This window comes from Equus caballus, chromosome 6 (assembly GCF_041296265.1).
Source record: "Equus caballus isolate H_3958 breed thoroughbred chromosome 6, TB-T2T, whole genome shotgun sequence".
NCBI classification, from domain to species: Eukaryota; Metazoa; Chordata; class Mammalia; order Perissodactyla; family Equidae; genus Equus; species Equus caballus.
The window spans coordinates 10621928-10636148 of NC_091689.1; the positions used below are offsets into that span (position 1 = coordinate 10621928).

The 14221-nt window shown below is 40.6% G+C and overlaps 1 long non-coding RNA gene across 1 annotated transcript; it reads left to right on the plus strand.

Moving 5' to 3' along the window:
* The first annotated feature begins 454 nt into the window (after positions 1-454).
* Positions 455-5192, plus strand: LOC138924566 (uncharacterized). Its single transcript, XR_011439514.1, has 2 exons — positions 455-999; positions 1364-5192. It is a non-coding gene; the product is annotated as an uncharacterized lncRNA (long non-coding RNA).
* Positions 5193-14221: the final 9029 nt, after the last annotated feature.

Here is a 14221-nt window from a genome sequence, read left to right on the forward strand (position 1 = left end):
CAACGCTGGAAAACCGGGGTGGCGAGGGCTGATTAAAAAGAGAGTCAAATACCAAATGCAAGACATTCGAGCCCTGCCATACAGGCACTAGTGAGCTACTCAAGTATGATGTGAGCAGAACACTCATGTCACCTTCAGCTTCACAGAAACAAACTGGAGGGGCCAACTACTCACTGGCCTCCATTTCAAGGCGAAGAACTTTTATTTCTGGAGCAAGGCATTCACTTAGTTCCAGAAGGAATTCAGGGAGAGGGGTGAAGGGAGAGTTTCTGTTTTCTCTCTTCTTCTGGTAAATAAACAATCCTTCTGGTGGAAGAAAGGGTTCAGTGGAGTATTTTTAGCCTCCTGCCAGTGTACCGTGGTGATAGGAGACACAGATGTGTTCTAATAAAAGATTCTGATAGCCTGCTCAGCCAGCTCTGCACACTGTTTAAGTAAACGTTCTAAAAATAATACAATAAACCTATGTAACCAGGAGAGACAAGCAGTGGACTGCAAAGTGAATTTAAAGTGTTTCCTCATTCATTTTGGAGATTTCTTTGGATTTCAGCCGAGAAACAGCCACCATGGGGTCTACGGGGAGGAGCCTCAAAAGAAGTTTAGAGAGACCTTCTTCCTGAGTATTGTTCCATGGACTGGATGGCAACGCTCAAGCCTTCCGTTGACCATCAGAATCCGCCTCTTAGTGAAGAGCAGAGCAAGGTGGCCAGGAGCAGTGTTTCACGGACCCTCTTCATTCATGTCACTCATGTCCATGCTCTGTCTGATCCCTTGAAGAATTCAGGTGACTTGTGAGTGACTCGTGAGTGACTCAAAGTTGAGGAATGGGGGTGGAAATGGAGCAGAGGAAGAAAGGTGTAGGGCAACTGGTCCTGCGTCATCCCTTCTCATCCTCCCCCAACACGGTCGGCCTCACCTCATCTGATCATTGACTCTGTAGGACCTTGAAGCAAGTAACCAAGCTCCCAGGAGCTCTCTCTGCCACACAGGCTTTCTCAGGTGAGTGGATGGGGGCAAGGGGCTGCCTAGGATACCAGAGCCCTACTCATAGGGCTGGATTCCTTCTACTAGTTCTACTGTATTTGCAAGAGTTGCCTTAGACATCTAATTTTTCTCTATGAATATCCCTAAATATTACACATTGCTTCCAGTCAAAATACCATGCATCCATATTGGAATGGCTTCTCCTTTTCAAATTACATTTAATTTATGATGGTCTGGACTCCCTTTATACTTTAATTAACCTAAGACTTACAAGATCGTTCCACTGGCAAGTATGGTTAGAAATAAAAGAAACAACAACAAACAAAGAACCGGCATGGCTAGAAAGTAAAATCTCAGACATTCCGAAATTGTTTTGCAGGCTTCTCTGCTGCCATACTAGAAGACCTCTGGTTTCCATTGAAAGCTAGCTAAAAACCACTGCTGCCGTGGCTTCCAACTGTTTCTTCCTATTTTTGTGGCCAGCCTCCCCACCCACAGAGGACAGCCATCCCAGCAAGTCCGTGTGCCCAGTATCATGAATGAATGCAACTGGACGGAACGACAAGCAAAAATGAAGTCCACATAGAACAGGCCATGAACTGAATGTTCAATTGTCACTCCCCCTTTTTAAACAAAACTGCCTTCAACTCTCCTCTTTTGAAGGAAAAGCCTGAAAGTCAAGCACTTCGCTTTCTCTGGGTTGTGCTTACTCTAAATAATGCCGTCAATCTAGCCCTGCCTTGAAAGAGAGTGTGGGGCCACAACATCCAATTCCATCACCAGTCCAGCCCGCTCTATCACATCAGAGCCTGATGCTCTCCTGAAAACTCATTTGTGGAAAAATACAATCAAGCTGGTCTCCGAGGGGCTGCCCCCCAGGGAACTTTGGTGTCATTGCCTTGAGGAGAAAGAAATTTACCTCGAACTGCAAGAAACTGACATTCTCTGCATGGTATTATCTGCCTGATTGAATGCAGTGAAAAACAAATTCAGCCGGCCCAGCATCTGCCCACTGATGGTTACGCTGGAGAAAGGAGGCAGGCAAGATGATGTTGTATCGTTACGACACATGGCATTCATCTTCCTAAGATGATGAATCAAGAGACACACTATTCACTCTGTTAGAAACAAGGATCTACAAACCAGAGAAGAAAAGCAGCAGTTCATTATCATTTCAAAACCACAAACTGAGCAGAGGTTTGAGCCAGGAATACGGGAAGCAGAGATGCAGTGCAAGGACACATGCCCCCTCTGTAAGGGCATGACAGAGTGAAATAAATCAGCCCCATTGAAGACGCATAGCAGCCCCCATGGGCAGGGGAGTGAGGGAGTGCATTTACTCTCCTTGAAGTTTCTGAAGCATCTCTGAGGCTAGTCAACTGTGGAAGAACCAGATGAAAGATGATCAAGATTGGAGTGGCTGCTAGAAACTGTGATGAGCCCTCCTCTCCGTGAGTGCAAGGCGCCAGCTGTGTGCCAAGTAGGGCAGGGCCATAGATACTGAGCCCACAGTGCTCTCTGACCACGGCTGGGCTCTCATCTAGCTCAAAGGAGGCTTCGCAGGGCAGATGATTCGGGAACCGGCAGGAGTCTGCCACCATCTGGGAGAGCCGATGTGTTTGAGCACAGATAGAAAGTCACAGAAAGTAAATGAGGAGGAAAGAGGGGATTGGAGGCTAGCAAACCAGCTTCCAGCCATATGGGACAGTTGTGGACAGAGTAACTGTGTGATTTATTGTCCACACAGGGACACTTGCTATGAATAATGATACAACTGGAGTAAACTGTGACTGCTCTGGCAAACCAAGATAGAGAGTCAGGCTGGTTATAGGCAATGTCAGGAGAGAAAATGGGAGTGACTTCATCTTAGCTCTTCTTTCCTTGAGGGATGTCTGTGCCTATTTCCCCATCCAACTCTGAAGTCTGAGAAAGGGGTAGAAGATGCTGCTCCAGTTGGGCAGCATTACAGGTCAAGGTCAGCTCTACAAGGAGGAAGCCTCCTCCACAAGTGGCATGACACCAAAGGTACTCCTAAGTAGAGACAGAAAGATTGTTATTAGGTCAGATGGACCTGGGTTTGAGTCCAGACTCTGACAGTTACTTAACGCTTTAAGCCCCACCCAGTTTTCTCACATATAAAATAAGAAGTAGACACCTCTATGCGGGGTAATTGGGAGAATTCAATAAGAGAATGTATGCTTATAAATACTATTGAAGCTTACCAAGCACCAGGCATTCTTCTTATCCTATACGTGATTTACCTGTGTTTATGCCTCATTTCTTTCAAGGCAGAGTGCCTGGCATAGAGAAAGTTTCCAAAATGTCCTAATTATTAGCTCATATGATTTTGTCCCTCCTATTTTCTTGGCTCCTAATTCGCGCTAGTATGGGAAGCATGAAGAATACAATCATGAACCCGATGCATTTGTTGTCAGCCCTCTAGAGGCCTCGTGATCAAATTATTTCACAATTCGATATACAAATACAAACTCTGAGAAGTGATATGGAGGCAAACAATGCAGAAGAGTCTGAGGGGGAATCAGAGGGGATCTATTTTGAATGTGGTGTTTGGAGAAGACCTCACGGAGGAGGTAGTACCCATGTGCTATGTCCTGAATGACAAGAGGCAGACAGCGCTCTGAGAGTGGGCTAAGGCCCTTGCAGGAAAAGGGCAACTGTGGGCGCAAAGCTCCTGACCAGGAAAGCACTTGGTACATTTGAGGACCTTGGGGGAAGGTGGGAGAGGAGAAAGGCAGAGGGCAAAAGACCACCCCAAAGACAAGCTCCAGCCCTGAGTAGTGGCCACTCCACGGAAGGTCTTGATAATCGTTCATTCAATCCATATTTATTGTGTGCCTACTGTATGTGCTCCTCTAGGCACCAGACATCTGAATTTAATAGAAGAGTAATGAAAAGCCATTGAAGAGTTTCAAGCTTGGAAGAAGCATGACTGTTTACATTCACAAAGCATCATTTGACCGCTGAGGGGAAGATCAGCGGGGAAGAGGAGAAAGAATTGAAGGGAGCAATCAGGAAGCTCCCACTATAATTCAGAGCAGAGCGAAGGACGACTTACACTGGGGCCATCTTGATGGAACTGGAGAGAAGTGGCTGGACTGAGAATATATTTGGAGATGGTGCTGATAGGGCTTAGTGATCCTGGGTGTGGAGAAGAAGAAGGGAGGTATCAAGAATAATTCTACTCTGAGACTTGAAGCCCTGGATAAAGAATGAACGAGGACCAGGTTTGAGAAGAAAATTACAAGTGCTGTTTGGATATGTAAATTTTCAGATATTTTTCAGATAATGAAGGGGATAGCTTAAGTGAGCAGATGTACGTATGAATCTGAAGCCCAGAGAAGGTATATATAATTGGGAGTAGTAGGAATATATGTGATATATTTAAGGACAAGGATACATGCAATCATATGGAATACGTGTAAAAAGAGCAAAGGGCAAGACATGTTAAAAACATGGCAAGACACGTTAATTTCCCCATTCCCTCACTGACTCTAAGAATTATTTAAAAAATAAAAATAATAATAATTTTGATCTTCGACAAAATGAAGCCATCTCATTATTAGCCACTTGATTTTTTATTGCCTGCCTATGTAAGTCCTTTCCCCATATTTCTTTTAGGATAGGCATATTTTTGATTCATGAATGCTCTTTATATATTGACAATTTATACTTTTACTACTTATGCTGCAAATAGTTTCTAATTTACCGTTTATCTCTTAAAATTCTTTGTAAGATTGAGTTTATTTCAATCCTCTTTTCAGTAGTATAATTTTTTGGGGAGGGGAGAGAAATTTAGATTTTTCCTTCATGATTTTGCCTTCGGTATAATGTTTAGAAGGTCCTTGAACACTACCAAAGTTTTAGAACAAAAATACAGAAACTCAGAAGTTTATTACAGGATTGTTTATAACAATAATTTTTTTTTAAAAAACTAGAAGTACTCTAAGAATATATCAAAAATTGATTTGCTAAATATGTGATTTTTATATAATAGAATGCTTTTCAGCCATTAAATATAAAACGTGCCTACATTTCCTGACATTCAACCATCTTTCCTATATACTTAGTGAAAGAAAGAATGTAAAATATCATTGTGCTTCCAAAGTTTCTGGAAAACTTTTTGTATTAAAAACTATGTTTCTACTGCTTTTTCTATAATAAAGGGGTAATCAGTTTATTTATGTTTATCTTATCTCTCAATTAATTCTTGAACTTCTATATTCTTTTTGTATGTTACCTCCTCAAAAAATTAATTAGTTAATTAAATTTATACACATTAATGAGATCATTTATGATTTTAAAAATTTATACTACTACTAATGATGGCTATCATTTATATAGCTTGTAATATGTGCCAGAATTTGACACATGCATACAACAGTTTAAAAGGATAGAGAATTGGCAAGAAATATTTCAAGGCGCACATAATGTATCAAAGCCTTTCACCTAATTGGCAAGTCAGAAATTTGGCTGTTGACTGCCTTTCATAAAACTCTTCCAACTCTTTCCCTGGAGGCTGTTAGCCTGGGAGCTTCCCTCCTTTTCATGGCCAGGGGCAAACATTTCAAATAATCCAGTATTGACCTTGACAGCCTCCCACCTGCCTTTTTGCTCCACTCCGCACACCTCTGGAAACCCAGGCCCAGCAAGCTACCCTAAGCCTCCGATTCCGTTACCCACATAGACTTCCTGTCCCCTCCCTCCATGCAGAGCTCTCTCCGACAAACCCCCTCCCTACCTGCAGTGGTCTCATTTCCTTAGTACAGCTGGTCTTATCTAGGAAGTATGGGGAAAGCACTCTGATTCAATTAATTTATTCTGAAGTATTAATATCTGGCAGTCTTTTGATCTCCCAGAACTTATTTGCATTGAAAATAAAGTGAAGATGTAAAAGGGAGGGAACTCGGTGACAAAAATGATTCTCATTGGTGGAATGTTAAGCAGTATGGCCAATTCAGGTGAAAAAAAATCCAAGCAAGATTTCTTTGGACGGTTCTGCTCTGGCTAAGGGTCCAGCTGGAGGTGAGGGCAAGAAGATGAGTTGGGGGGGGTCTCTTCCTTCATGATGCTTTTGATTTTCACAATATCTTCCTTGTCCCCACTTTGAAACCCTTGTCTTGTCTTGTCTTGTCTTGTTTTTCGTAGATTTTTTTCCACCACTTTGGCAGGAGTGAGATATCCGGCAAAGAGGGGGCCCAGCAAGGGAAGTGGGCTCCTTGTGCCTGATAGCACTCCCCATGGGGAAGGTCAAGGAGACCTTCATTTCACTTCATTTCAGCCATCTGCAGTCTACATCCAACCTCACATTTCCTGTCTCCGAAGAGTCTCACCAGATCCTAAGTTGGCCAGGCCTCGAGAAAACTGAGAAACCACACTGTCTTGGTCCAAAGAAATGGAGACACAGGGCCTACATTTTTCTCTTCCATTAACATTCAAGTATTTTAATGAACACCAGATTTTACTATTGGTTCCTAGGGGAGGATATTTGAGTTTTCTGTGGCTCACTTTATTTTTAATATTTAAAAATCTTTTCCCTCAATGAGGCATAACCATAATTGCATTTGTAAGAAGTGGGCTGTATGTATTTGGTTATAAATGTGGTGGCAAGAATTAACTTCGTGTTCCTTTTGTAAGGTGCTTTTCTCTTTCTTTTCTTTCTTTTTTAATTTATCAAGACCGGAAGGTTTTTAAGTCAACCCAGATCTGTAATGAGTGAATACCACTTCACGATAACTTATAAGAAGCCATCTAAGCAGGTTTATATAAAGGAAAACTCCTCTGCAATAGAAAGGGTATTCAGATTGCTCCATCTAACCACAAAGAAGAGCCAATCATCCCCAAAGTATAAAGTGGTTTAAAAACAGGGAATTGAGAACTAAATTTGAAGCTGACATCTTGACAGTCTCATGACCTAGTTTTGGGCACAAAGCTATACAAGAGTGACAAATGAGGGAAAAAAGAAGGAGAGGCAAATGGAAGGAGCCAGAGGAAAAGAAGAAAAAAAGAAAGAGGATGATGGTGGAGTGATGAGAAGAAAAGGCATCAAAAAACAATTAAGAATGAAATACTATAACAGAATATAGCCGACTGACCAACTTAAAGCTGTTGTTTGGTAAGTGATCAATACACAGAATAATATCATACATTTCAATATTAATAATATTTACGAATATAAATTTACACTTTTCAATACAAAAGTAATTAATGATGTCTACCAAAACAGCAGTGGAGTGAAAACCAAGGGAGGAAAGAGAAGTTTTATGGGAATTTTTCCAACTTCTTAGATAGTTAACACCAGGTACCGTAAATATCTGAAGAGTTTTTCAACTTCTGTGTTCATGTATAGTTACACACCACGTGGGAGAAGATCATTTCCCAGGACCCTGATCCAAAGTTGATGGTCAGTGGACCTTAAATCTGTGCCTTTCTTTTGACAAGTAGATGATTTCCACACTTCCTTTTCACTCTCAATGTCTCTGGGTTTAGGAGACAACATCAGGGCCCCAAAATAAGCGGAGGAAAGAGAAAGCAGACTTGGCATTGACTGGGATTAGTAGCCAGTCTGCAGTTCAGTTTTGCAATAACGCTGGATCCCCGCTATTTTTAAATAACGGTTTATCAGAAAAGAGCTAATTTCAGTTTCACTTACCGTTATAGGCAATTTTCCTGTGTGTTGGTGAGCCGAAATCTACATGTCATCAACCAATTGGATTGGATGAAATCCAAAGAATGAACTATTAGGTGGGTATTTTTAAAACATTTAGACGCTTGTTGATATGTATCTGGTATTGCACTTCAATTTAAGATACTCCTCTTGGCAGGAATATTGCTAGAAGGAACGTTCCAAGATGGTCAATCTAAGGTCAGGAGAGACCCCTTAGAGACATAGCTGTAGAGTCAACTAAAGGATTGATTGCAAAGAATCACATATATATTGTAGAATTAATCACATGCAGTTTTCTAGCAAACATTCATATGTATAGAAAATTGCTAATAATGCATGGATATATTTACAGTATGATCTTGCTGTTTACCGGTACACTTTCTTACCAAGAGGTTCCTAGGTTCACTCCAGGTTGTTGGGGAACATGGTAGGAGATGGTATTTTTAGAATGTCCAGATGATTCTATTATGGATGGTCTGGGACCACATGTTGAAGTAGTCCTCAGCTCTAATAATTGCAAAGTTCAAAAGTGAACTTAGAGAGTTTTCTGGCCTTCACTACCTATACAGTTCAACAACAGCATTCTTTTTTTTGCTTAGGAAGTTTCCTAAGGTCAATCTTCCTCTTTTTGTATGTGAGCTGCCACCACAGCTTGGCCACTAACAGATGAGTGGTATAGATCAACGTCCAGGGACCGGGCCCAGACTGCTGAAGCAGAGCACCCCAAACTTAACCACTAGGCTATGAGGGCTGGCTGGCCCTCAACAACAGCATTTTTGCTTCACTTGAGTGGAATAAGATATGGGGCTTAAATATGGTGATCAAAAGCAGCTCCGACCCCTAAAGAATCCATATGCATTTATTTATTTGTTCGTTTATTTATTAAAGATTGGCACCTGAGCTAACATCTGTTGCCAATCTTCTTTTTCTTCTTCTTCTTCTTCTCCCCAAAGCCCCCCAGTGCATAGGTGTATATTATAGTTGTGAGTGCCTCTGGTTGTTCCATTTGCATTTGAGGATTGGATTCTGATGACAGTAGAATCAGTTGGCTCCATCCTCCCAAGAATCTGCTTGCTTCTAATTTACCCAGGTGCAAAGGAGTCCCCCCTGGGAAAAAACAAGACTGCAATCTGCTCTCATTAGAGATTCAAATATGCATCGCTGATTTCTTAAAATAACCCTCACTGAGGCCAGATTATAGGAAAGACAAGAGAAGACCTAGGAATACCTCCCCATGAGGGTGGGAGTCCATCCATCAGCCAGATGCAGCACCAAGGCCTGAGGATGATAGGAAGAGAGAAAAGAAATGTTCCTGGTACAGTGTGCAGGTAGTCCTGGAGCCCAGCCTGGCACAGCCACCCTAGTCGCACGTGCATCACAGGATGGAGGGGAGTGCATGAGCAGCTACCCTCCTATAAACCACAGGGTTGGGTCTCCCAAACATCACATACAGTGGCAGCAGCAACGGGATGGCAGAAAGTAAGTCTTGCCTCAATGAGCCAAGTTCACAGTACCATCCAGGCTTGGGCTGCAGGGAACTGGCACTGGGTGATGCAGCCTGGTGGGGCCGCAGTGCCCAGGACTGATGTACGGACTCCATAAACAAACCTGAGAAACCTCAGAAATGCTAAGGAAATGCGAGACTTAAACACACTGTGTCTCGTGACATCAATCAGGTGAGGTTTTAGAGCCTAGGAATCTCGGGTTTTAAAGTCAATATAATGCATTCATAATCCCAAATAGAGAAGGGTGGGCAAACGTGTTCCATTTGTATTGTTTTTTCCTGTTGGCTATTACACAAATTCACTCAATAAAGGAAATCCTGAACACTTAACTCCTCCGAGTGAGTAGTTCGAATGCCCCAAATTCCTTTTGTTAATAGTCTCCAATTTATGCCTCAGAGATAGAGGGTTGTTTTTTAAAAAATATGCTAGGATTTAGGTGAAAAAAAAATATGTTTATACATATATATATCTTCCAGGTTAAGCATTGCCTAACACTTTCCCTCATTACTCAAATGTCGATTCTTTTGGTTATGATTTTCCCGTCACTTTAGGAAGACTAGGCGTGGCAGGAAGCTTTGACGTTTACCAATTTTGTAAATACTCATGTGGATTTTATCATGGAGACCCAGCCCTGGCTTCTCCTCATTCGGGCTTTGATAAGCAGCATTTCAATGGATTTGTCCAATGCTTAACTTCAAATTCCATTTGTCATAATAAAAATGAAGCACTGGCTAAGTTAAATGTTCTGTCAGGGGCTCAATGCACTTTTTCTGTAAAGAGCCAGATAGTAAATATTTTTGGCTTTGTGTACCATACAGTCTCTGTCACAACTACCCAATTCTACCATCGTCCCATGAAATATCCGATGATAAAGTGTAAACAAGTGAGTGTGGATATGTCCCAATAAAACTTTATTTATAAAAACAGGCAGCCAGCCCATATGGTGCAGTTGGTTGACTCCTGCTCTAGGCCCTTATATTCTGCCACAGATATCTTGTTTGGCTTTGTTGTGTTGTGTTTGTAACAATGGTAGCTCTCTTTAGAGGTCACCCATGATTAGAGAAGAGACAATAGATTTCAGAAGAGGGGGGTACAGCCATCAGAACACTGAAATGCCTAGCTTTGCCCAAAAGCATCAGATTGCTAAACAAATAGCAAATTAAGTTATTTTAGTAAACAAATACTCGTCCATGTTCAAAAAAATATCACAAAGGGGAAAATATATACTTAAGTAAACTCTTAGTATGAAGAATTTCAGATAAAGATCTGGTACATTTGTAGCCCGATTATAAAGCCACATCCATACATACAGTGAAAAGGGTGATGTTGTACAAAAAAAATAAAGGAATTATCTTAGTATGTGGATTGATGAATATTTGAAATGCAAGCTACGTGAAGTCACATGTCGCCATGTAAGCAACAAAGCTGTGTCTCTTGGTTGCTGATTAAGCCCATAAATTCTCAGGAATGATTGTCATGATCAGCTAAAGCCAAAGAGAGAAACAAAAAAGGAAAAAAATGGAGCCTGTTTTAATTTGCTCTGCTCTCCATCCATGGCCATCACCCTCAACGCTGTAAGAGGAAGGGAAAGAAATTTGCCTATTAAAGAAGCCGATAGTTTTTCATTAGCAAATGTCATTTCCAAAGATAATATGGTGCTTGAAACTTTCAACTTTCCTCATGAAATATTTTTTATAGGCCCACATTTTAGTAAAGCCTCTTTTGCAAGCAATGAATATGCAAAGGGGGAAAATGTGGCTTTTCTGTGGTTTCTATGATAATATAAACATAAATTCCTCATGTAATTCTCCATTTTGCAGATCACAAAACTAGGTTTATTCAGACTTGAAAAATAGAATGATAAATTCCTAGCAGCTTATCTGGTAGGTATTCAGCAGTTTCTGTGACATCTTGGTGCAGCCGGAAAGAAATCTTTTCAGCACTGGTTTCTTTTGTGGACGCGGTACTGAAGTTTTAAAAAAAAAGTAGTTGTGTTACATATTCTTTTCTGCCCATCTTCTTACTTCTTTTTTAAAATTTAATTTTTAATTTTTAATTAATGTACAGTAAAATTGACTTTTTTGATATACAGTTCTGTGAAGTTTAACACGTGTAGATTCACATAAATACTACAGAAATCAGGATCTGAACAGTTCCAGCGCACCTCAAAATTCCGTCATGCAATCCCTTTACGGTCACCCCTTCATCTACTTCTACCCCTTCGCAACCTCTGATCTGTTCTTTATCAATATAGTTCTGTCTTTTTGAGACTTTTCTATAAAAAGAATCATGCAGTAGGTAATCTTTCAGAACTGTTTCCTTTTACTCATCGTAACGCCTTTGAGATACAGCCAAGCTGTTCTATGTGTCAATAGCTCATCTTTTTTTATTGCTGACTAGTTTTCCATTACAATAACGTACCATGAGTTGTTTATTCACCTATGGAAAGACATTTGTTTTTTTTCCAATTTTGAGCAATGATGGATAGAACGGTTGTAAACATTCATGTACAAGTTTTTGTATGAGCATAAATTTTAACTTCACTTGGGCAAATACCTAAGTATGGGATGCCAAATCACATGGTAAGTGTACCTTTAACTTTATAAGAAACTGCAAAACTGTCTTCCAAAGTGACTGTACCATGTTGCATTCCCACAGCAATGAGGAGAGTTCCAGTTACTCCACATCCTCACCAGCATCTGATATTTTCAGTATATATATATATATATATATATATATATTTATTTACTTATTTTTAGTTGTAATAATTGGTGTGTAGTAGTATCTAGTCACCTCCCTTTTTTTTTACAAAAAGTAATGATTTTCTCTTTCTGGGTTTCCATTTTTTATCAAACGAAAAACTGTATCTTCTAACTCCCTATTCTGTTCTAAGGGCTAAAGGATCCATACCCTAAGGCAGATTACACTCACTCCTTCAACACCTTTCTTTCTTTTTTCCTCATTCTTGGTGGTTCCAAGCTAATTGTAGATCGGATTCCTGTTTCAGAAGGAACACACTCACAGGGTTAGGTTGTGCTGGTGAGTAAGTTGTTAACAGAGAGTGAATCACCCACTTTGGAGCAACACCCCTATTTACCAGGGATCAGCCATGTGGATTCAGGTGTGCGTGGTGTTTTTTAAGGAGCAGAACTGGGTTGTCCCCGTAAGGTAATGTACCTACAAATCATCGCCCATACCCAGGCTTGCCATCTGAAGGAGATTCCTAACAAATATGATATATTTCCGTATATGTTGACAATCTACACTATGTTGACAATCTACACTTCCGTATATGTTCCATAAGTAGCTAAACACTAGAAGGCCAAACTGGCTTTTGTATATATCATTTTGGAGTTGAACCTTCTGTGGACTAATTAACAATGGAAATGATGAGAGGCTATAATTGGAGATTTTATGGCAAGGAGTCATTCTTGAAAATGGCCAAGGCAGAGAGGGTGGAGAGGAGCAGAGTAACAAGAGGGATGGTGCTGAGGGACCATCCAGGAAATGACTAAACCTGGCTCTGCATCCAGTTCCGTGGTTATCCATTATGTAAAGTGGGTAGCCTTGGTATAGCCTACAAACGGACACAGAGTAATGGGGAATCGATGAGCTCTACAGAAGGGTGGAGGCGAGAATGGGAAAACTGATGTTGTGAGAACACGCATGGGGGTGTTGTAGAGAAAGTGTTTGTGTTTTATTCATTGGAGGTTTTCAAGATTGTAAATAATATACAATTAAAAAATAGTTTTAAAGAGGGATAACTTGACAGCCTACGATAATGTGGAGAGGATAAAACAGAAAGAAACAAACTAGTGGAGGGGCTTTTGAAATAATCTTGACCTAAAAATCTTAACGTAGACTCTGCTTTTTCTCTCACTTCCAGTCAGTCTCAAACTCTTCTCTCTTCTTTTCTTCTTCTCTGTTCTTTTTCTTCTGTGTTCTTCTCTGTTCATTCCTACCTCAACTAGCCCCTCGACGCTTCAATCTCAGGTTGCTAACAGTTCCATATTTACTACGTTTTTCTCTCCTGGACAATGTTTGGAACCATTATCTCATGTAGACAGTATAGATATGGATAACATTTTTCTTAATGATATTTTCAGTGTAAACTTTTTGTTTTATACTTAACTATTTTTTCCCAGGAAAAGAGAGATCCAAGTTCAGTGTGATGTCGTCAGTGAAGCCCCTCAGCCACTCCTGCCACTGGGGAAGCAGGCTGCTGGTGGCCCAATATATTCTAGAAGATCCCCCAAACCCTTGGAATAGACTAAAGACCTTTCTCAGGGCAACTTTTTCTTAAGGGATTTCAGGAGAGGGAGCTGCTAGAATCTAGAACATTCCCAGGGTCAGGACCCCAAGAACTGCATAAACAAAGGCCATGAAAATGACAGGACTCAAAATTTGACAATTTAGCACAGGGCTGATACATAGTAGTTGCTTAATGTGTACTTACTAAGATGAATTGGGTCTCACCATCTTATCTGCTGTAACATTTTTTTGGGCTCCCTTTTCGTTCTTGCTAGAAAAACAAGTAAAAATGAGCAGTTAAAAGGAAAAGGGTTTTGAAAGAGAAAAACACTAGCCAACAAGATTTAGAAATTTAAAATAGCTGTAAAACTCTCTGCTTGTGGAAACACAATTGTCATGGAGCCCGATGATGAAGCACTGCAAGATATGTGTTCGAAACTCCCCGGGTGGCAAAGGTCGATGCACCATCAACATTTTCTTTTTAGAGTTACCTTTTTTAGAGTTCAGAGGGAAATTTTCCATCAGAAATTCTTCTGATTGGCTGCCATTGTCAATTTTTCATTCACTCCTAATTTCTATCTCTAAGTAGCTAGACACAATACAGAACAAAGAAGCATTTGGGGGCAAATTCTTGCATCACCTTATCTTCATTAGGCCCTGCTTAATTACATACACTTGGTCAACAATTTACTAAGTTTTAGTCAAACTACCAGGAAATCAGAAAATTGTTAATGCTACCTTCTAAGCATTATTTGGCAGTACTAACCTTCACCCATTCAATGATTCCATCAGTCCA